Source organism: Hirundo rustica, chromosome 6 (assembly GCF_015227805.2).
Source record: "Hirundo rustica isolate bHirRus1 chromosome 6, bHirRus1.pri.v3, whole genome shotgun sequence".
Lineage (NCBI taxonomy): Eukaryota > Metazoa > Chordata > Aves > Passeriformes > Hirundinidae > Hirundo > Hirundo rustica.
In genome coordinates, this window is record NC_053455.1 from 46,046,246 (window position 1) to 46,068,562 (window position 22,317).

Sequence of the window (22,317 nt, forward strand, 5' to 3'; positions counted from 1 at the left end):
AGCCATGTGGAGGATAGAAGGCCAGTTTTCTCTGGCATTTGGAAATTTGTTGAGGATACTGCTTCCTGCTGACCTGGAGCAAAATCTAAAATTGTTGAGACTCCACAAAGGAGAATTCCATAGCCTCACAAGTGTGTATGGGAAGATATTTGACTTACAGTCTATTTCTTTTGTTTCACCTTTCAAAACTGAAGTATTTCATTTAGATACTGTCATCTGAAGTGTAAATATAATACCTGGGGTGGGGGAAGAAAAAGGATGGGATATAAAATAAAGGAAAGTAATTTAAAAATTAAAAGTGAAAAAAACCCCTTTCCCCCTTTTTCTTATGGAATTACTGTGGAGTTGAACAGGATACTTACAGGATACTTGATATATCCTGTGGGGGGGTGTGTTGTGGTTGTGTGTTGTTGTTGTTTTTAAACTGTTGTTAGTGTTGCTTTGATTTTTATGAACACTAAGGTTTTGGTAGAAATGCTTGTACTGAAGAATGGTGGATCTTTTGAAATACAGTATTTTCCTGTTGTTGCTGTTGCATTACTATGATGCACAGAGACAGAATTTAGGTTAGATCTTCCCAGTGGAGAACATTCCAATAGGAATAGTTTATTTCAACACATAGGGCAGCTAATCCTGACCCTGTTAATGGCATTGACCGCAGTGAACTTTGCCCAACTGAGGATTTCATTTGAATGATTTCAGGTTTCGCTTTCTCTGTGAAGCTGGAGCTCTTTGTTTTTGGGGCACTTGATGAAGTGACTTTGTCTGTGTTTCTTTAGGCTTTCTTTAAAAGCTGATTTCTCAGTTCTGTTACATATCTTTGGCTGACTTTCCCATTCTGTTTTTTCCTTTACTATTGAGTCCAAGTGTGTCTAAGTAGGGACGAGGCAGGAAATGGTTTACAAATGAAAATGAAATGAAAATGAACACCCTACATAAGTCCACCAGCTTCATTGACTTCCACAGCATCATGTTAGAGTTAAGAGTCTGAAGCCTTTCCAAAGGGGCCTGTCTCTACCATGGCAGTTTCCAGCCCCACAAGGCTATACTTAAAAAACCAAACCAAACAACAACAATAACAACAAAACCTCACCAAAAAACTCAACCAAAACACCCAAACCCACAGTCTCTTGGTTTTGTTTCTGTATGGTCAAATACTCTGGACCAAATCTTTCACCCAGATCTAACCATTTCAGTGTCTTTAGAGTCTAAATGCTGAAAAAAATATAATTATTGAATCTGTTGTTTCCTGTGGCTCATGTTGTATTTGGACTTAAATAATTTTAACCTTATGGTACCAGCTGAGGCTCTCTGGAAGAGAGTAGGCTCTCAACTGTCCCAGAGTTTGCTTATAATAAATTACTTCAGTTTGCTTCTTGGGACTTGTTTAGAAAACTTTTGTTAGAAGTATAGTGCTAAATGGCATGCATTGAGTTAAATGCAGTGGCTGGCTCTTTTTATCAGGCACATTTGTCTAGGAGCAGTTGTGGGATGCCTGACTGTAACAGCACCTTGCATAATATCCATGCTTGCTCTCTGCAAATGACGGTTTCTTCCTGAAAAGTGCCGTAACATTTTGTAGTGCTCACATCTGATCTTAATGGGAGTACAGGACAAGTTGTCTTGGGGCAGTGCTTATAGTTAACCCTAAGATTTCTGGGCAAACACCTGGACTGTACAAATACCCCGTAAGCTGTAATTATATACCTATGTAATTGTGAGAACTGGGTGATTCTGCCGTCACTTTGGCTTGAGGGCATTGTCGTGCCTGCCATGTCACGATTTGATGGCCTTGTGCCCAGTTGGGATCTCATTGCACTCTGCTCCCTACAAACACACTGGAAATGATGCTGAAGGATTTAGCATCTCCGTGGGCAAGATGGAAAGGAACTATCACTACGCTCCTTTCAGAAACAGGACTTTGAAAATGGTTGGCTCGAGTCAGGTCGAAGGGAAACTTGCAGCTGAACCCAGCTCCAGGTCTCAGGCTGAGGGTCAAGGCTGTGTGTCCCTTGCACAGTGCTCCTGCCTGGTTAAAATACACATTTCCCCCATGTGTTGTTTCATTAGTTACTTGCTTTTCCATCTTCTGACAAAGCTTCTAAAAGCCTGATGGGGTGTTTGATTTGCTGGATGTTTCACTATTTTATGTTTAGTTAAGTCAATGCATATCAATTTTTCATTTGTAAAGGAGAACTAAAACTCTATTTAATACAGTGCTGTAAGGATGAATTAGGAGGTTCATTTCTCTTCTGCTGTGTCAGGAAGAAAGTTAATATAGTTTAGAGAATAGAAAATAAGTATTTTGGATTCAATCTTTCCTTCCTTCCTCTCTCCCTGTATTGAATATCTGTGTATATGAACTTTTGGCTCACACCTACCCTTTTAGGATGAAAGTGACGCGTTTTAAATGCATTACCTCTTTTGGATTGCACAAGTTAACACCTGAATATTTCAGCTTTCTCTGACCTTGCTTTGTAAGTGTAAGGATGTTGGTCTTTAGAGGCAACTTATTAATACGACTTCTTAATTATTGTGAGAATGTTGGGCATGATGTGTGACTTGAGATCAGGAGTCAGGTTGTAGTTCCCAAATGGAAAAAACAGTCTTGTGGTTAAGATCAAAGGCTGTAGATCTTGCATTCGGTCCTGTCTTTGCACATCCTTCAGTATCCCAAAGTCATTTAAGTGAGGGAGCTTAAATTTCCCTGTCTAGCCTAGGTGTTGTAAGAATAAATTAATTGGCAGAGATGAGTCATTCGGAAATGCTCTGGGACTATGGGTTATTTAAAAGCCTGAATTTATCACTGGGGCCAGACTTTTCTAAAGGGCTCAGCTTGGCTTGCAAGCTCATGCCAGTAGTTGACTTACCACTGTCATTTAGGATTTGTGTCACAGTTTTGCCTAGAAGCCCACATGGACATCAATAATGCATTACACAAAGGCTTATTATCCAGGAGTTCTTGCCCTAAAGTACTTGCAGTCAAGTCAGAGGCAATAAATGGATATGAAGAACATAAGAGAATGGAGAGACCGTGGCAGTACACACTCTCTCTGCCTATCTATGTGTCTGTGTATCTATCCTTTGGCCTTTCTACCTGATGAGATCCCTGATGCCAGGAGGAGGCAGTGAATGTTTTTAACATCGTGATTGTAGCTTTAAAGTGGGGAGGAATCTCTGCGGCATCATTTTAAACAAGCGTAAGTGGTAGAGGTAGAGGTTTCAGTGGCAAATTTCCTAGCAAGATCATTGCCAGATTAGTGTGCAGAGACCAGTCTGTCTGTGCCCTGCAAGGTATATTTCTGCCCTAAATTGAATTATTTTAGCTGTCAGCAAATGCTTGATAATATAGTGGTCTGTGCTTGGGAGATTCACTCTTTATATTAGTGTTGTATTGCATTCAGTGTTGTGGCTAGACAGAGCCACTCGTCTTTACCTCATGGTCCCACGTGGACTCACTTAGCTTAGTCATGAGTGGGCAATTAAATAACAAGAGAGACCTTGTCAGCTCTAGGCATTAATATAAATCTTTGTGCTTGTAATACATTTACATGGCTCCCCCAGGTCTATCTGGACTTATAATCATCTCTCTTATTCATGGATCTTCTGGGATATTGACTGCTTGCTTTTGCTTTGTAGTTCTCTGAATCAGGATTTGGCCTCAGAGATAACCAGCAGTAAGTTTTTCTGACAGGCACTCAGTGAGTATAAACTCTTGCCCACTTTGGTGAGCACAGGCATTGCCTCAAGTAAGACTAAACCCTTTCCTGGGGAAACAGGGACTCCTGTTTAGCAGGCAGCAGATTGATTTTACTCTCCAATTTCTCTTGTTCAGATGCATTTTACCTTTAAATAGCTTGGAGACTTCAGTGCCTCATGGCTGATACAAGCCCTTCATAAACAGATCTGGTGATCTTTTTATTTAGAAAGTGCACATATCTGCATCATAAAGCCCCGAATGAATGAGGGGTCAGTGTGTCTGATTGTGTCTGTTTGTCACAAAGATTTCATTAAAGACTTCCTAGTTTCTTTACCCTAATCACTTGGAGAAGCGTTAAGGATATAAGTAGTAGTGTTGTGATCCTAGTTAAGATGGCTCATGTTATGAGGCATAATCCACTAGTTAAGACGGCTCATGTTATGTAAAAGCCTTTGCTGATGATCTTATGGAAGTTCCATGACCTGAATGAGGCTAGGATTTGGATTTACCCTGGAGGAACATCTTACAGAAGGAAAGACAATCTGCAGACTTGCTGGAACACAATAGCAAAAAGATGCTGTTTGTGCTCTCTTCTCGACAAACAGCAGTTTTCTATATTCAGGTTGGTGAGTTATTGCCTGTAAACATCAGTAAAGTGTCTGTAAAATCACACAGAAGCAGAGAAAGGTGCATGACTGGAGTCTGGTATTTGTTGGTTTTGTTTTTTTCTCGTGCGGCCTTAGAAAATGTTTTTTAGATCTCAAAGTTAGTCAGAGCTCTTCCATTCATTGCTGTTCCAGCACTGTTGTATTACTATAAATAAATAAACTCTGTGGCATAATTTTATAACTAATCTGCACTTGGAGGTGGGGACTTGAGCCTTCCTTCTTCCAAGCAGATGCACGTTTTACTGGCTTTTACCAGAAAGATTGTCCAACTGCTGCAGAGCCTTGAAGGAGATGTCACTTCTGGGACTTCTTCCCTTCTTTCCTCCTTTCCCTCCCCAGCTGGTGTCCACCAGAACAGCTGATAATGATGCCAGGTACTTGCAGCTCTAGTGTAGATGTGTTGTGAAATCCATAATAAACCTAAGAGATAATGTTATCAGAATCAAATGTTGTCAGAGGCTGATGCCTCTCTAGCTATCTATTGGGAATTCAGGCTGTCAGGGTTTAGTTTGACAGCAAGAGACATGGATGCCTCACAGCCACAAAGTTTTGTTAAGGTGACTTTTTCTATGATTGGTATGGGTTTCCTCATGTCAGCTGATGAGTGTTGGTGCAGTGGCAGAACTTCCCACTCTGTATCTTCATTGATATTCTGCTTTTTGGTGTGTTTTGAGAACCAACTTATGTCAGGCTGCAGTCAGTTACAGACCAGTTGACCATGACAGTAGAGGACTGGATGGGTGATGGCAGCCAGGGCGTGGCAGCCAACGTGTTTGTCAAATGCAGCTTTTGTCAGTGTGTGGCTGAATATGTTCTTTGAGTGGTTGGCAGAATTTTGAGTATCCCCTTGGACTCAGTGTTGTCCTTATGTGTATGTGAGCCATTCACAGTGAAGGTGGTGAGCTGTGGTGGTACGCAAAGGCGGTTGTGTACTACAGCTGAGTGAGAGAATCAAATGGCCTCAGTTGCTTTCTGTTTTATTACCTTATACCATGTGAACTTGCTGTGCTCCTTGCCATCTTTCTCTCACCATCTTCCCCTTCTGTTCATTCAAGGTGAGTGCTAATACAAGTGCCACACAATCTGTTAGAGCTTTGGGGTAACTCAGAGAGGAACTGCAATGTTAATTGAAGACAGCGTCAAAGGCTAGAAACACTCCCAATTTATGGAAGATTTATGTGCGTGCCTGTTTGTGTGCATACAGCCTGACTGATTGATTTTTTTTTTTTTAAATCCATTTGGATGATGAGCACAGAACATCTATTTCTGCTTCTGCAGAGACAAATTTACTGCTGAAACTTTATTGGTGACAGTAGCTCAGTACTACATGTTTCAGAGTATTGCTTTGCTGTTGTCTACAACCTTTCAAGTCTTTGTTGTAACAACCACAGTAATAATATTTTCCCTTTTTGTACTGGGTCCATTGTGCTTGAGGTCAGGTGCAACCTTGCCAGCAGGTCAGAAATACTCTGCCTTAGCTGAAACACTAGATCGAAGGGAGGTTCCCAACACTGTGAACAGTCTGCCTTTAGTAAGTGGATACAAATTAATGAAGCCTTGGCTTTTTTTCTTGATCACACTTCTTGTCCTTTCCTAAAGGAAGGTTTAGTGTCTGTACGCTGAAGCGTCAGGCTCAGAGCTCCTTCTCGAGCACTGTTTTGTTCCTGCACAATTCTGAATTCCAGATGAGGAGTTCTGTAGGGATGCATGCAGTGCAGACATTGCTGCACAGGAGGCTGTAGCACCTTGTCTCTCTCTGGAGAGGGAAGATTCAATACTCACACTGCAGGTGGGACTCTGTGTGAGATATTAATATTCAAGACTGTACTTTGTATTCGTTTTATCATGCAAGTGCTTGGCTCCTGCTCTCTGGGACTCATCCATTTTCCCCCATCTAAGCTTCAATATGGTCCTTACTCACAGCTCTGGTTTCCTCTCATGAGCAGTCCTGTTAATGGCCATAGGGGGTCTTAGCACTGAGCAAGCCCACGAGTGTGTGGAGGGCAGGGTGCTGAAGTGCTGTGTGCTGAAGTCCCCGTGTGAATGTGCTGCACCTTTTTTAAGGGATAATCTCAGGTGAGGGTGCTGTCATGCTAATGCTGGGTAAATGGAATTTTTGTGTCTGACCCATAAATGACTTGTACCCCAAGAGATGCAAATAAGTGATGTAAGTTATATTTAGAATGTGCAGGGAATATTTAATTAATTAATGTGTAATGTAATTTGAAGAGCTGGAGATGGATTTCTGCCTTCATATTCCTTCTGAAAATTTACAGCAGAAGAGATTTGGTTACCCACTGTCCTCAGAGTATTGGGCTTTGAATATTCATCCAGCCAATCTTCCTGATTGACTGACAATCCCATTTGGCTGCATATACACTAACACCAGTTCCTGCAGCAGGTTTCCTAAACTCTGGTGCTACCTGCCTTTACCTTCAGTTGAGTAGCCATTGATCCTCCATCTCTACCAGAGGACCATGTGACCTCACATCAACAGAAGTTTAAGACACAAGTTGTGTAATTTCTTCATCTTTATGTAACTGAGTGCTCTTTTTGAGATGCCTTGCCAGCAGATTAACACGAGTTTATTGACAGCAGAGAATTAAGGAGACTCAGGAAATATTCACTCTGGTCAGGAGGTGGATATTCACAGATGTGATGGATTTATGCATGCATGTTTTCCCAAGGGCAACCTCTTCTGCCTCTTTTTCTAGATTATTTTTTATTGCAAGCCTGTCTTTCTGCACTGTGGCCCTACAGCTGGTGTCAGGCCACTTTTCCTTTAGCTCTGCTTCAGTCCCTGTGCCCTTGATCAGTTAGCAACTTTCATGTACTTTCAACTTATGGTTTCTCTCCTGTCCCCATCAAATACAAATATTTTCTTACCAGTTTCCCTGCCGTTGCCTGACTAGTTGCAATTTCCTGCTCTTCCCTTTATTCCTAAGTCTTAATTTGCTTTTTTCCCGGTCCTTGCTGCCCTGTACAAGCTTTTAAAACAGCTTCTGTCTGCATTCACCTGTTTGGCACGCTCTGTGGGTGGTGTTGGACTCCTTTCCCAGGTTCATGTGCTGCTTTCTCTGCTGTAGTAGTGGCAGGGAGAGCTCAGAGTACTCCCCTATGCATCTCCCACCTTTGCAGTGTTGAGCCCCAGGTATGGCCCAGCCCGGAGCTGATGTTGCAGAATGTTCCACCCAGTTCCTCAGTCTGGTGCAAGCTCGCTCCTGCTGGACTTTCCCTAGGTGCAAAGCTGCTGTGTAGTACCTGGGTTATTCAGGAGTGTGTAAATTACTCATATTTGGGTGGTTCTTGGCTGCACACTGTTCCCTCTTAAAAAGAAAAGAAAAGGCTGACATGCTTAATGTACGTAAGATGTGCTGCTGCCTTCTGAGGCCGTGTGGCACTCCGGAGCGTGTTAGCACGTTGTCTTGTTAACACCCAAGTTTCCTCTCTCCCGCTGCCATTTGAAGACTGAGAACCTGAGACAGAGTAACTGGTGCTTAAAACCATCTTTTTCTTCTTTTTCAAAATAAGATGATGACATGATAGCAATTCTTTGAACAAGAAAGAAGATAATGTAAGGCTGAATAGTGAAATCAATTGATATTAGCCCAGTGGACGGAGAACTTTGAAAACTATCCTAAAAGAAGGAAAAAGGTCAGGAATCAACAAAAAGACTGTTCCCAGGGAAAAAAATAGAGAATTGCTCTTATCTGTGGCAACAGGCAGGAATTTCCTGTGACCCCTCGTTGGCCTATGCAAAGATGAAAGTTCAGAGATTCCAGGTAGAGATTTGCTAATGGCTAATATATGCCTTGGGGATGACTGCTCAGTGTTATCCAAGGTGCTGTTTGGTCCATGGGCTTGTGTAAGTTAAGGTTCTTGCTAGCGCGTTTTCTTTTGGAGTGAGATGTAAATGACTGAAGAGGAATTTAATGGAAGGGCAGCTGCAACCAACCTGCATCCGCTCCTAGGGGCTGTGCACTGCAGTCAGCACTGCTGCCACCATGGGATGTATCTTAGAAGAGCATCATCAAGCTGTGACAGGGGTCTTAGAGTTTAGAGGGCCTTCTCACACCCAGCCAATTTCTTGTTACTATAATCAAAAGTACTTTCTCCACTGTTTCCTCATCTGAGTGAATCAACAGTGACCCTTGGTGGTTAGAAAGGCTTAGTGCCTGCTGGTCTGTCACGCATAGCATGGCCAGCCTGACTATATGTCTCCTGAGCATCTGAATAATGTGGGCATTGGCTAAAGCATTGGGCATCTTATTTCACAACTGATCTGGCTGATGTTCTAGGACAAAAATCTCTAGCCAGCCCAGTTTGCATGGAATCTTAGTTTCTAAAAGTAGGATTTGGGCAGGAAACTTAAATCTCATTCTTGGGGTTTTGTGTGATCACTTTGATGTATAGATTACCACACTGCTCATCTGACTGTAGATCCATAGCATTGTTCTGTTTGAAGGAAAGCACAACCCTTCACTCCATGCAAAGAGTTTTGGGAAGAGACACTCTTTAAGGCTTGTTTGAATTCATAGAGACAGGCTTGGTGAAATTTAGCATCAGGCCATAACCTGTCGTTGGGCCCTGATTTTCTTTACAGAAATTTCTCAGCTGCAACAGCCTTCCTTGTATCACTGTGCCTTGCTGTGACTATAAGATGACTGTACACTCACATTGAGTTGTTATTCTGATGGGTATAAGTGATGACAACGATGATGCTGTGTTTTTACAGTTCAGCAATCGTTTCTATTTGTTCTTGAACCTGGGCTGTTCTTCAAAACAGAATTTAAGTACAGTCACCACCTGTTCATTTTTCAGCCAGATAATCTGCTTTTTTAATCTTTTAATGAAAAAAAAAAAAATTAAAAATCCAACCCTCTTCAGGAGAAGTCAGTTTGTTTTTCTGGCTGGCATCTGATTCCTGGCTCATTTTCTAGCCAAGTAGCATCTCCTCCTTCTCCTCCTCCTCTTTAGAACTTCTCTTCCGGCTGCTCAGTGTAACACTTAGCACATGATGTGGCATCACTGAAAGCTGTGTTTAAACTATTTGAATTCAATCATAGTAGAGTGGGAGTGAATTTTTCCATTTGTTCCTGCTCTTCAAAAATAAGTTGTTAGTTGATATATATATAATGCCTCTGTATGTTGCCAGAGATTATACTAAATTTGAGGCAGGGGAATGGTTAAAAAAACCAATTCTGCCTTTCACTTGATGGCCAAGTGAATTGTTTAGGAGAGCTCTCAAATAAGCTTGAAGAATAAAGACATGACTGCTTCATAATTTAGAGCTAGTTCTCCTTTTTTTTGTTTGCAGCAGGTTTTTTACACTTTGTTCTAAACTCTCTCTGCTGAATCTGACTATGGATGTTGGATCATGAAATAAAATTAGGAGTTTGAGGACTTTGGTGTCTAAGAGTTGTATTGCAAACTGCTGCTTGTGTTGTGCCCTAAAACACATGTGTTTTTCCTATGGGTCTGATACAGAGGTCTGCAGAGACCTCTGAGGGTGTCCTGTATAATGTTTGAACTGGGATTTCCAACTAATCATTTGGAATTTATAATTTTATTGGCCTGACTTTTGCATGAATTATACTCTTAGAATCATAGCATCCGTAGGGTTGGAAAAGAACTTCAGGATCATAAGAGTCCAACATATGGCCGATCACCACCTTGTCAACTAAACCATAGCACTAAATGCCACATGCAGTTGTTTGCTGAACCCCTCCAGGAATGGTGACTCCACTGCTTCCCTGGGCAGTCCATTCCAATGCTTGACGATCCTTTCTGCAAAGAAATTCTTCCTGATGTCCAACATGAACCTCCCCTGTTACAGCTTGAGGCTGTCCTGCCGTTTTCGGTTGCCTGGGAGAAGAGGCTGACCCCCACCTTGCTACAGCCTCCTTTCAGGCAGTTGTAGAGTGAGAAGGTCACCCGAGCCTCCTTTCCTTCAGGCAGAACAACCCCAGCTCCCTCAGCTGCTGTGGTACGAGTAGGAGCCACTTAATTGTTAAATCAGTTCTATCTTAGAAATAATACTCAGGCCACAACTAAAACTGAACAGAGAATGGGTATTTCACTGGAAATTAGACAAAATAAAATTTTAAAAGCCTCCAGTGATGTAAAAAGTTTTGTTCAGGTGCACTCTTGAGGCTTTTAGTGGTGTGAAGTGCTTTTATAGAACAGTGCCTATGCAGTTGTAGAATGAAGCCTTTGTATTGATGGTAATGCCTGTCGTCTATAAACACTTTATAAAGGTGATCAAGTCTTTTGCTCTGATTTGCAGAGAGATGTCTTCCCCCAGATCACAAAGCATGTCAGCTGGAGTGGCTCTATTCTTAAGGACCTGAGGTCTATTTCCACCAGTTTATAGCACCAAGGCCTTTCTATGGGCCTTACCTCCCTGCTGTGCTAAGGACAGATGACATGAACCAGCCCTGCTCCTGGCATCCCAACGTGCTGGAAGAGGAATTGCACGCTGCACCTGTGCAATAGCTTTCAACGGTGATCCCTACCAGCTAAGAAACATTAGAGCTCCCTAATCTCCTGCATTATGAGTGTAGTATTGAAAAAGCTTATATTTATTTTGAATGATCTCAAGAACGGGCAAACCATAATCCTATTCAGTCCAGGAGCTCAGGTCAGATGTGAGCTGGTGATATGACATCTGTCAAAAGGGATGTTTCACCTTCAGCCATTTGTGCTTTTGAAATCACTCTGTGAATCTTAGCTTTCAGAGAGATAAGTAAATGATGAGACACACTAGCCTTGCAAGTCCGAATACGGAGACAAGAACTTCTTATTTGGCCTCAGGTGGACAAGTTGATGTGTGGGCTTTCAGTAAATTGATGGGGTGCCCTTGTAAAACTGTTGTCCTTGAAGGAGTTCCTGCACTTTCTCACCATCTTCAAACAGAATGTGCCTGGAAGAAATGTCAGTTAAACTGAAGCCCCTCCAGGGCAATGCTTTTGTTTACTACAAAGCACCGATGAATGAAATAACAGTGCTATAATCATCTGTAAATGAACCACGAACTAGGAGAACATCCACGAACATTTTATAATGAGATGTGTTCTCTAAAGTTGCGGTTGGCTGGGATAAATCAATAGCCCATGGAGTGCGCTTTTATTTTAGTCCTAAATGTGCAAAAGGCAGTTTTAAGTGGCTCTCCTTTTGAGAGCGCAGACTTTAGAACTTCCTGACTACAGCCATTTTCAATGCCTGAAATTCTGCACTAAGTAAGTAGTAATAAATTTCCTGAAAATGTAGTAGGCCTTTCATCTTTATCTTCTGTGACTTATTCAAAGTGGGAAAATAATTACAACTCCACTTTTCAGGGAGCATTGTTCTCTGTGCCAACGTTTAATGACTTCGGTTAAATACCATTCCCAGCTCATCACTTTTGAGCCATTTGTTGTTAGTCCAAGGTGCTTAAGGAGGAGGGAGCAGAAAGATGAGTTGAAGTAGAGGTAGCACCGAAGCTTATGTTGATGTTTCAGCACAAAGACTGGACTGTAGAGGAATTACTTTTTTTTTTTTTTTTTTTTTTTTTTTTTTTTGCTTTGCTTTAGACATTTGCAATGAAGTTATGTCGTCAAAGTTGTGGAAGCAAAGAATCTCCCAAACTCTCTTGTGACTACTGTTCACTCGCCATTTCACTGTCCCTGCAAATGAGCATCTCCTTGCAAGTCTTCACACTTTTCCACTTTTTGTGACCTTCAGCCAGTCCTTTCCCCCATCCCATGCCTTCACACCACAAATTGCTTCCCAAAGCTGTCTTGGTCTCTGTTGATTCATCTGTTCCTTTCCCCATCTCACTGGAATATGGTCTTTCCATTTTGTATCTCCTTATTGCAAGCCAGTTTTGCCTAGGTCTACTGAATCCTTTGCTTTCTTTGAAACTACAGAACACCAGTTGCTCCACTCCAAACTCACTCTCTGCATGCTGTGTACCAGGTTATTAAGTGTTTTCAGTTCCAGTGAACACTGTTTCAAACATATGTTGCTTTACTCTTTTTAGTGAAACTGTAAGGATCTCTTCTCATTTGCCTACTTAGGATCTGCCATTAATCAGTGGTGATTCTCTCTTCGTTGCTGAAGTCTTCTAGTCCTTTTAAGTTTGAGGTTTATAGTAAAGGTTGTGGCAAGTTGCTTCTTGTCTAAACAGAATTCCCTGTATGGGATAGATTTGTTACTGCTGTATTCTGGCTGGGACATGTAAGTCAGAGCAAGGTTGCTGATGACAGAAAAAATCAATTGATGACAGAGGAATTTATGGTCCATCAGAGCAGACAGAGTGGGAGCTGTGATTTATATATTTAGTGTCTTTAATCAATATGAAAAAATAAAGTGTGGTGTTATACACAGGGCCCCTGGCAGTGAGTGATGATGGTGTAATCTTTACATATCTGCCTTGTAGATGAGTCTTTCCTGGAAGGAAACTCGTGTACAATGGGCAGCATTTTAAGAATAAAGGTGGGTTTTAAAAGTGTGTATGCGTGAATGGTTGTTTTATGACAAAATACCTTGAGGGTAAATATAAGCACATTTGAGTAGAAGATGGATTACCTGTTTCTCTCTTGGGTGATCCTGCTTTTGTTAGTCGTTTTGTTGGCCATTGGTGAGAGCCACTGAGTGGTTCAAGGTTCTTGCTAGTTTTGTCATTCTTGTGGCACAGAATGTCACCACTGAGACAGCATACCTAGGTGTTTAAGCGTGGATCAAAAGGCAGAGGAGGTGGAATTTCTTTCCTAATCTGCCTAAGAAAATTAAATTGCTCTGATGTCAGATGGGAAGCACGACAGCCCATTGACACAGAATACAAATGGCCTGGAGGGGATTGTTGGATGGAAGTCTGTGGGAAGATGGGCATCCTTTTGGGTCTGGGCTGTGATGTGTTGTTACTGTGGAAGATTTTGGGACAAAACGTTCCTCTCTGGGCAGTGGCAGCATCACTTTCCATGTCCTCGGTTTGTGTTCTGGTACGTGGGCACCATACCTGGCTGTTGCAGAGCAAGGGTTTGGGGTGGGAAGGTGTAGGAAGGGGGGCTTGTGTCCTCCTAAAAGCCTGTCAACATCAAACACACAGTTTGCTGACTAACTCGGTGTTTTTGCACTGTAACTGAATTGCAAAGGGAGAAACATTGTGATATTGTACCATACCAGGAATGGAAGGGATGAATTCACATCTCCAGCTGCATGCTAGGCTTGATTTAATTTATCATACTGTAATACATAATATAAATAAATTCATGCTAAAACTGAAGTAATCTCTTCTGAAAAAAGGAAACCAGCATCAATACTCATCTGGGAGATGCATATTGCAGAGGATTTTCATCCGGCAAGATTACATTGAAACCAGCATGAGTATTCGTGTGGGAGATGTATATTCCAGGGGATTTTTACCGAAACCGGCATGAATATCCGTCTGGAAAGAGTGCATTCCAAAAGGTTTGTAGGGGGCTACAATCAAGAGAGAAACATGTGCCAACATGTAAGAGAGGACAAGACCAACAAAGGAAGAGCCCCCCCGAAAAGCCTGAGAGCGAGTAAAAGGGAGCCTCTGATAATAGTATCTCGTGAACCACGGTGAAGCGGTGCCAGAGAGCCCCTCCCTGTCTCACCTGGTACTGTTCGCCTGGCACAGTACCAAACTGATTTTTGCGTAGTTTTTTTTATGATTGTATTTTTGCTGTGGAATAAATTCTTTATATTAATCAAATTGGCTATCCGTTTATAAAAATACACAGGTTTCTTGGTAAAATATAATATATTTAACCTGACTTTTCCTAAATCTGAGAAAAATTGGTATTTTTTGGCTCATCTTTGTTTATGTCCTCATAACCTGAGATGGAGGAGAAAATAAGGAAAATTGTTAGGTATGTTAAGTGGAGATCACAATAAAATCATATGCTGGGAATCACTCTCAAGTGTTAGACAAAATCTAGATCTCATTTCCTCTATGCTTAAAAGAGAAAAAGCATTTCAGCTTCATTGACACCTACAGTTAGTAGCAGTTGGTAGTGATCTGGTGTTTTATTGGGAGAGAGAGAAGAGGAAATAGAGCAACCACCTTCATTGAAAGAAAAATGGGAATGCTTTTGTTAAAATGGAATGATCTCTAAGAATAAGGGACATTTCAGTTGATGTCTTCACATATTTTTGGGTTGTCCTCAATAGCTGTTTTCAAGTAATAGTGGCAGCAGATTCCCTCTGAGCTTAGTCTGCAGTTTCTTGAGAGCTGCCCATGACAGATATTTTTTCTTGAAGTGTCTTTAGCAGAGGCTTTAAGCAGGTTAACACATGTTGATACTTCGCAGTCTTCCAGATGCTCTGCTGGTGTGGTTCAGCAGCAGGACTGATGTATCACATCACCCTGTCTCTCACTGGAGATGGGTAACACTGAAACACCTTTCCAGAATAGCAAATAAAAGGCAGGGGATGGTATGGGGACAGCAAGTCAGGCCATGGGGCCAGTCAGTACCTTTTGGAGGTGACAAGCTCTCAGCATGATCTGCTGCAGCAGCCAGAGCTTTGTCACACACACAAGACCAGCACATCTGAACCCTCCCCATGTATTCCTGTACTCCCTGGATTTGCTGTGGTGCCTTCTGGTAATCTTTGTCTTTATATCCTACTGGATAAAAAAGATTTACTAGCCTGCTGTCTCTTGGGATTAGAGAGAAAAAATGTGCTCTGCCCCTCTGGCATGAAATGGGACATTTAACAGGGACCATTTCTAGTGCTGATGCATAGTTTTATCATCATCAGTACAACTGAAGTTAAGGAGAGCGAGTGCAGCTTTTAATACTTGATTTGCAACTAGTTTGAAGGTTGAGTACTTGTATGACAGACTTATCATGTGGCTCTTGATAACAAAAATAGTGAGGGCATGTACCTGCTTCTTCTGTGTCCAGATTCCAGCTGGCTGTGTATCCTCTTTCACAGAGCACTTATTTCCTGAAGAGTGATTCCAGTTATTACCACTGTTAATGAGATAGCTGCTAAGTCCCATCCCTTTCCAGAAAGTGCTTTTTGTGTACTGCACATGGAAAATATGGATGTGAGCTTGGAGATTTCCCAGGCTAACTCTGAGATGCCCCAAAAGAGCTGATATGCTCGGCTTTGGACCACAGCAAATGGCTGAAATACTGGAAAAATCTTGTATGTGTTCAAAATCAACACCAATGTTACTAATAGATTAGATTTTGTGAAATCTAATCTTGCACACACTGGAGCAGATATTACTCTTTATATGTTTGATATGTCCCTGGATAACTCCAGTAAGGAGAATCGGTGGATTTGCGGATAGACAAGCTGAGGTTCATATTTTCCACTGTGTTGTATGGAAGGATGCTCCTCTGCTTGCTATACCAAAGCTTTAATACAGTGGAGTGGACTTGCCTGGCTTCTACTTTCTGTACTAATTTAAGAGGGGCAGCTTCTGAATTGCCTTACCTTTTGCAATAATGTTTGTAAAGTACTTAATCGTCACATTTACAGTCACTATCTTCTTTAAATTTAAATATTCCCCACTCAGATAGTCATAGCTCAAAAGTCCAGCCCAAGGCAAAAGCATGCCATAAAAACCTAATGCAAGATAAATGGGCCCTCCTGGATGCTGAGTGATGAGAGCTGGATGTATTTGAATAGTTCACAGAGACTGCAATTTTCATTATCTTTAGGCACCTCTTACAGATCTTTCATTCTCCTTTTTCATGTCATTCTTTTTCATAGTTACTGTAGGTCAAAAAAAGTTAACCTGCACTTGAATAAGGTGAAGAAACTACTGAACATAAGGATTTGAGTTTCCCTAGGTTGACCGTGGTTGAGTTGACCGTAGTTGTTGTACACCTACAAGTGAGGTTTAGTAGCTGGTTTTGCAGCTGACACCAGTTAGACTGACCTGGGCCCTGGGTGCAGGAGATAGGATAGCAAGGTAAGGAGAGGTGTTGCATGCCTTACTTCATAGTGAGAGTAGTCCTGGAGATAATTACTGGCAGTAGGTTGACTGCTCCAGTCCGTGTAACTCCTCAAATCTGCTGGGACAGGAAGGTGAACAAGGGTAATGTTGGGAAGAGCTGGCTAATCAGTGCCTTTTAAGCAGGGGACAGCTCTATGTATATGTCATCTCTTTCTCCCCTTTAAATCTCAGTTGGTGCTAATCCTATTGGGGAAAGATTTTTTAAATTTTACATGAGTGTCTCCTTTATGTTCTCTAAAACCTCTAAAGTTTCTAATTGCTAATCATTAGCGCAAAACACGACCAGTAATTTTAAATCCTAATAATCTTGCTTTCCCCAGACTCCTGTGTGCACAAAATAATCTCTTACAAAAACTGATGTGGTACCATTAACAGATACTTTTTATGCATTTTTGGTTTATGTATTTGTGGCCTTTCACACTGTTAGTGCACACGTGGGTGCTTTTGATGAAGCAGGCAGCTGTCTTTGAACTGTTTGAAATAATTGAGCAGATGTATGGCTCTGCCACACATCAGCTCAGTGCAAGGCATCCCTCCTGTGCAGTATAAATCAGGAGACTTGAGGAGCAAATATGCAGTGCTAGACTTCATTTCCTCATTTGTCTTTGCCACATTGTCCCCCCCTGGGGGGGATAATATTTTGATGAGTGCATAAAGTACCATTAACTTTAACATTATCATCAATCATCGTGACAAAGGAGGACAAGTAGTCTTTGTACCTGGTCTTGCCACTTGTTTAGTCATCAAACCCTTTGGAAAATGAGTGTAAACCACTTCTTTATTAAGGCTGTGGTTCTGTGATAGCTTTTTGACAGCATTACCTGTTGTAGCTGCTGCTGCTCTACCTCGCACCTGTAAGGCGTAGCAGCATCTCTATCTGTTGTTCTGTGCAACTGCACATGCTGCCACCTTTCTCAGGGCTCCAGCCTGGCTCTTTAAAAGGCTTTCCATTTCTAGAGAAAATACATTTGCAGGGGGGCAGGTAGTAGGAAGGTGGGGTTTTTTGTTGCTTTTGTTTTTGAAGCTTCCTCAGTTCCTTGATCCCTTTTGGTACCTTGTTTTGTGAAGAGCTGACCCAGCACTCCCTGGGAGGCACTGGCCTGGCTGAGGGCAGACATAGCTGCGGGCTCGGAGAAGAGCTGAAGTGGTTTTCAGTCACCATTTTCAAAAAGCAGTGCACTAAAAGCCTGTAAACTAAAGCCTAAAGAAGGAACCAGTGGAAGTGTTGGTAGTGCTGCAATACCAGGGATGTAGAATAGTCAGGATTCTTTGTTGACAGCTTTTCTAATAGTCCTTTAATTTTTCCCTTGTTAAGATGATTTCCTGAGGGGGAAAAAAAAAATCTTCAGAAGTGTGGTGTGTTGCACAGCAGCAGGGTGCAATAAGGATGTAGGCCAGCACTGTCAGAGGAGTGTCAAATTCAGGGTTGCACTCTAGGTCTACTGCTGCTCAGCTGAGAATTGAGGCAGCACCAGCCAATTTTTATCAAGTGACTTTCTCAACATTAGGCTTTCTTGACGACATAAGACAGCGCATTCTTCCAATGTCTTTTCTTCTCTTTTTGCTTTCAGAAAGTCACTGCAGATGTGTCAGATTATGCCTTTGCTTTTTAAATGGATTCACGTACTTCACAGAGGGATAGATTATTCACTATCAGCATTAGGTTTTAATTTTTTTTTTTTAATTTGGATTATAATTCTGCCTCTTCCTCAAGCATGGTTTTTCTCTCCACTGAAGTGGGGCAGTTGATGAGTGGATGGTACTGCCCTGGTATTTACTAAGTAGCTTCTTAGAGGCAATTTTCTTGCTCCTTGGGTGAATGTGGTATGATGATAACCTTTAGCAGGAAATCAATATGTCATGCTTCACCAGATTTCTTCCTGGATAGCATTATTTTGTGCTCACTTGTGTTTTCAATATACACAAATGCTTAGAAGCCCATGCAGCAGAAAAAAAAGATAACCACAGAAAGAAATGTTAGGCTTGTCATGCTGTTACTTTATGCACACTTTCTTCCTCTCCCTCTTTTCCTTCTCTGTTCTTCCTCACCATACTAATCGACTAAGTTAATATTAATTCTTCAACAGTGAGCGTTGAAATATGTGAAATTGTTTCCTGCTGCCTTGTGTGTCTGGACAGTGCGTGACAACAGCTGAACAGGTTTTGTAATCTGGAGCACTGGGATTTGAGTAGAACAACCTGGTTCAAGGGAAATCGGCTAAGAATGAGCACAGGTTGTAATCTGATGGCTTTGAGCAGCATTTTCCATCATGGCCGATTGGGTCCTTAAGAGTTTACTCCAGAGAGGAATGGATCTGTGCCAGTTCTAAAAAGAATCCGAGGGAGAGATTTGCGTGCTCAGGTGTGGGTGTTCTAGGCACTAGAATTTCCAGTTTGAAGCTCAGTATTTCTGACCTAACCTGCATAGGACCTTATAGCCAGTGTCTGTCTGGGCACAAATTTGAAGCAAATCATTCAGCGTGTGTTGATCCATCGTGTGCTCTCAGCATAAGGCACAAAAGAGCATTTTGCTGTTGAAAATCAGTATAATCAGTCCTCCAATACCCAGTCTCCTGTGTGTATAGCACAGTTTAACACACAGCAGAGAGGCATTTTCTTCTCCAAGAAGATTGGGAAGCAGAACATTGGCCTTGCTTGGAGGTACATGGGCAGTGATCACAACGTGGGCATCTCTCTAGTCCTCTATCGTGTACACCAGGGGAAAGCTTGGTGAACATTTGTCTGCATTGAGATTCCAAACCAGACTCACAGCCATTGCAAATGAATGATCCCAGTCTCTGGCTGAGCTGGCAGTGATTAATTGAAACCCTTGAGATACAGGCTTGAGCAGATGCAGGTGACCTTAGGTGACACAGAAATGCAGGCTTATCTGCATCAAAGAGAGGGTTCAGCTCATCATCCTCTGCTGTTGCAAACAGCAGGAAAGGAGAAAGGCACAGAACTAGCCCAGGTAAACTTTACCAAAAGAAGGCAGCTAGGAAGAAGCCCACAGTACGGTTTTGTTTAAATCCAGTAGCCAGAATGCTGACAAACATTTAAGATGTCATGTGGCTGAGGTGAGGGGTGTTTTTGACTATTTTTCCTTCAAGTGCCCTCTCCCAAGGATAGTCTTTGCTCTGTGCCTCTTTGTGTTTTGTCCTTTCTAGTTTTCTTACCATCTGCTGTCAGTGTTTCAGTTGCTGCTTTTGCCTTCTCTTTATTTGCCCTGATGTGTTCAGGGTCTGCACACACACAGAGCAGTGGTTGTCACCCAGACTAGTGGGTTAGTCAGTTAGCACTGGCACTGCAGGCTGTCCTTTATTCACAGGCAAGGAAAGAAAAATTTCCTTTTCAGTCACCTGCATGCCTGGGCTTTACCTCACAGGGACTAGAGGGATTCTCACAAATTTCCAGGTATAGGAATTGTCTCTTACTGCATGTGCTTACATTTGAGCTAGCGTGTTCAACCTGACTGGAGGTAGCGAGTACAAGAATAAAGTGGAAAATACAAAGTGTCACTTTCCAGGCCGTAAATGTGTGTGGTACATGCATGTGGACTCCTCCTCCAGTGGGCAAGCCTGGTTTGTGTCTTGGTTTGTGTGTGTGTATGTGAAAGAAGCAGCCGTGTAGGAATAGCTGCAATACCAGGGCTGGCATGCAGGTAATTATACATAACAGTAACCTGAGACTACTGGGTAGTTTCATTGCCTTGTAGAATCTTCCTGCAGGCAGAAAATTTGGCTCAGGCATAAGGATTTTCAGGAATGTTCTTCTTTTTAATGTGTGTGGTGGAAACTGTAATTTAATTTGTGTGGCTGTCTTCCCTGTGGCTGTTGGAGATTCTTGCTTATTTTCCCAATAGCGGTGGCACAAGCAGTGCTTTCCAATGTTTCCTTGGATGATTGGATTCCTGGCAAAGGCTGTCTGAGATAGGTCATAGTGAAGTCAGGTCTCTCTCTTTACTCTAATCAGAAAAGGCTGTGCCTACAGGCTTGCTTCAAACAGCAAGAGAGGGAAAGCAGAGGATAGAAATGAAATGTGAACAGGACTGTGTTCAAAGGGGAAAGTGTTAGAGGACAGGAGTGTCAGGAAAGCACCATTGCCCTCGATGGCCGATAGCTTTTCAGCTTGTGATCATGCAGAAGCACATCTCCCATACCTGTAGCACCCTGTGTCTTCCAGCACCCTTGATCTGAGCAGCACAGAGCACTGTGAACGCAGATGAGTTAAATCTGTGGCCCTTCTTTGATGGAGGCACAATCACCTCGGCTCTACGAATGGAAGAGAGGAAGAAAGGTTCAGGTGCTTAGCCAGAATCAGTAAGACAGAGATAAAGGTGGGATCTGAAGGGGAGTTCTGCCTCCCAGTCGGGCATGCAGATAGCAGTGAACCACACAGTGGCTATTAAGCTGTCTCTGCCTTTGCTTATGTAGCTGAACAAATGAAACTGTTTTTTTTTTTCCTGAAGCATTGAGCACCCTGTAGCTCCCCTGGAAACCTACTGGAGTAGTGGTAGTTCAGCTGTTTTGCAAATCAGATTCTTGAGAAAAGAGCATTACACAGAAGAAACAGCCTCAAGAGGGTGGAGTACTGGCAAGCTTTCTGAGGTCATTTGGAGTGCATAGAGCAGCACAGGATGGAAGTTGAGCAGAAGAGATAGGAGATAAGGAAATGACTGGGATGAGAGTGAGAAGGACAAATGGGAAATACTGGAGAATGGTGGCGGAAGAGGACAGGTTTGATCTCAGAGCAGGAAATAGTGAGAAAGTATGTATGACAGCCTGGAAAAAAATCCCTGCCTTTAAGGAAGTACAAAATTAAGTAGTGCAAGAAAGAACAGTTTTAGAGAGGCAGCATACTCCTGAAGATAGGAATGCTACACAGGAGCACAGAGCCTTGCATTCCTCCTCTCCCAGTGATGTACTAAATGTTGTGCCCTTCCTGTGTGATGGTGGTGTGATCTTGTCCAAGCCCTCCAGGTACGGATCTAATAAAGAAAAAATAGTAATTTCCCTTAGTGTGCAATCAGCAAATTGAAAAAGGAGGGGAAAGAGTAAGAGGTGGGTGAGGACTGTGTAGCTCTGGTTATGGTCTTTATTCTTACAATCAAAATTTTACCCTGAAAGGGTTCCGGAAATGAGTCCTTGTCAGCTGATACAAATAAAATATTCCTCATTCTTCCCCTTTCCCCCCTGTATCACTAATATGTAGCAGATGTAAAAAGAGGACAGCATCAGAGAGTTTAATGTCAGACAGGGAAAATTAGGTATTGACTGATTTCAGATTCTTTTTGCCATGACCTGAGTAGGGAAAGCACCAGGTGCTTTCCTGACACTCCTGTCCTTTAACATTAACATAACCCTACCCTTTGTGAAGATTGTTGGAGAACTCTGGGTATGTTCTTGTTGCCACTACTATTATTATTACTATTGTTATTAAAAGTAAGTAAATGTATCTGTGTGAGAGAGAGACTGGGTGCATGTGTGTGGGAGTGGAGGAAGAACTGAAACCTGTGTTGTTTGTTCCTGCTGCTGGGTCAGGGTTAGGCTCTTGGGCCGCAGTGGGAACCCTGAAGAAACCTCATTTGAGGTTTCCTATTGGAGCGTGCACAGCATCACTCTGTCACTGGAAACTTACCACGTGGGTGGAAGTCCTGTGTTTCTGCTGCAGTCTTAACAGATCCCCTTTTCTGCAGTAGAGCTTTACTGCCTGGGAGCCCCCTTGTGGGGGTTACTTAATAGACAATACTCAAAAATGAGTTCTCTATAGTAGTGTTTAATAAGCACGTGGATGTGGCATTTGGGGATATTGGTTTAAACACAGTGGTGGCAGGTTAACAGTTTGACTCGCTGAACTTAGAGACCTTTCCCAACCTTAGTGATTCTAAGACAAAACAGCGTCAGGGGAACAATTGTAGTGCTGGTGATGCAAGAACACCAATCCAATATTTTTATGTGGCCTCGGAT

General features: G+C 42.3%; 1 protein-coding gene across 9 annotated transcripts in view; it reads left to right on the plus strand.

The window, feature by feature from the left end:
- Nucleotides 1-22,317, plus strand: part of TSPAN4 (tetraspanin 4) — a 416,847-nt gene that overhangs the window by 95,840 nt on the left and 298,690 nt on the right. The gene's annotated exons all lie outside the window — the stretch shown is intronic.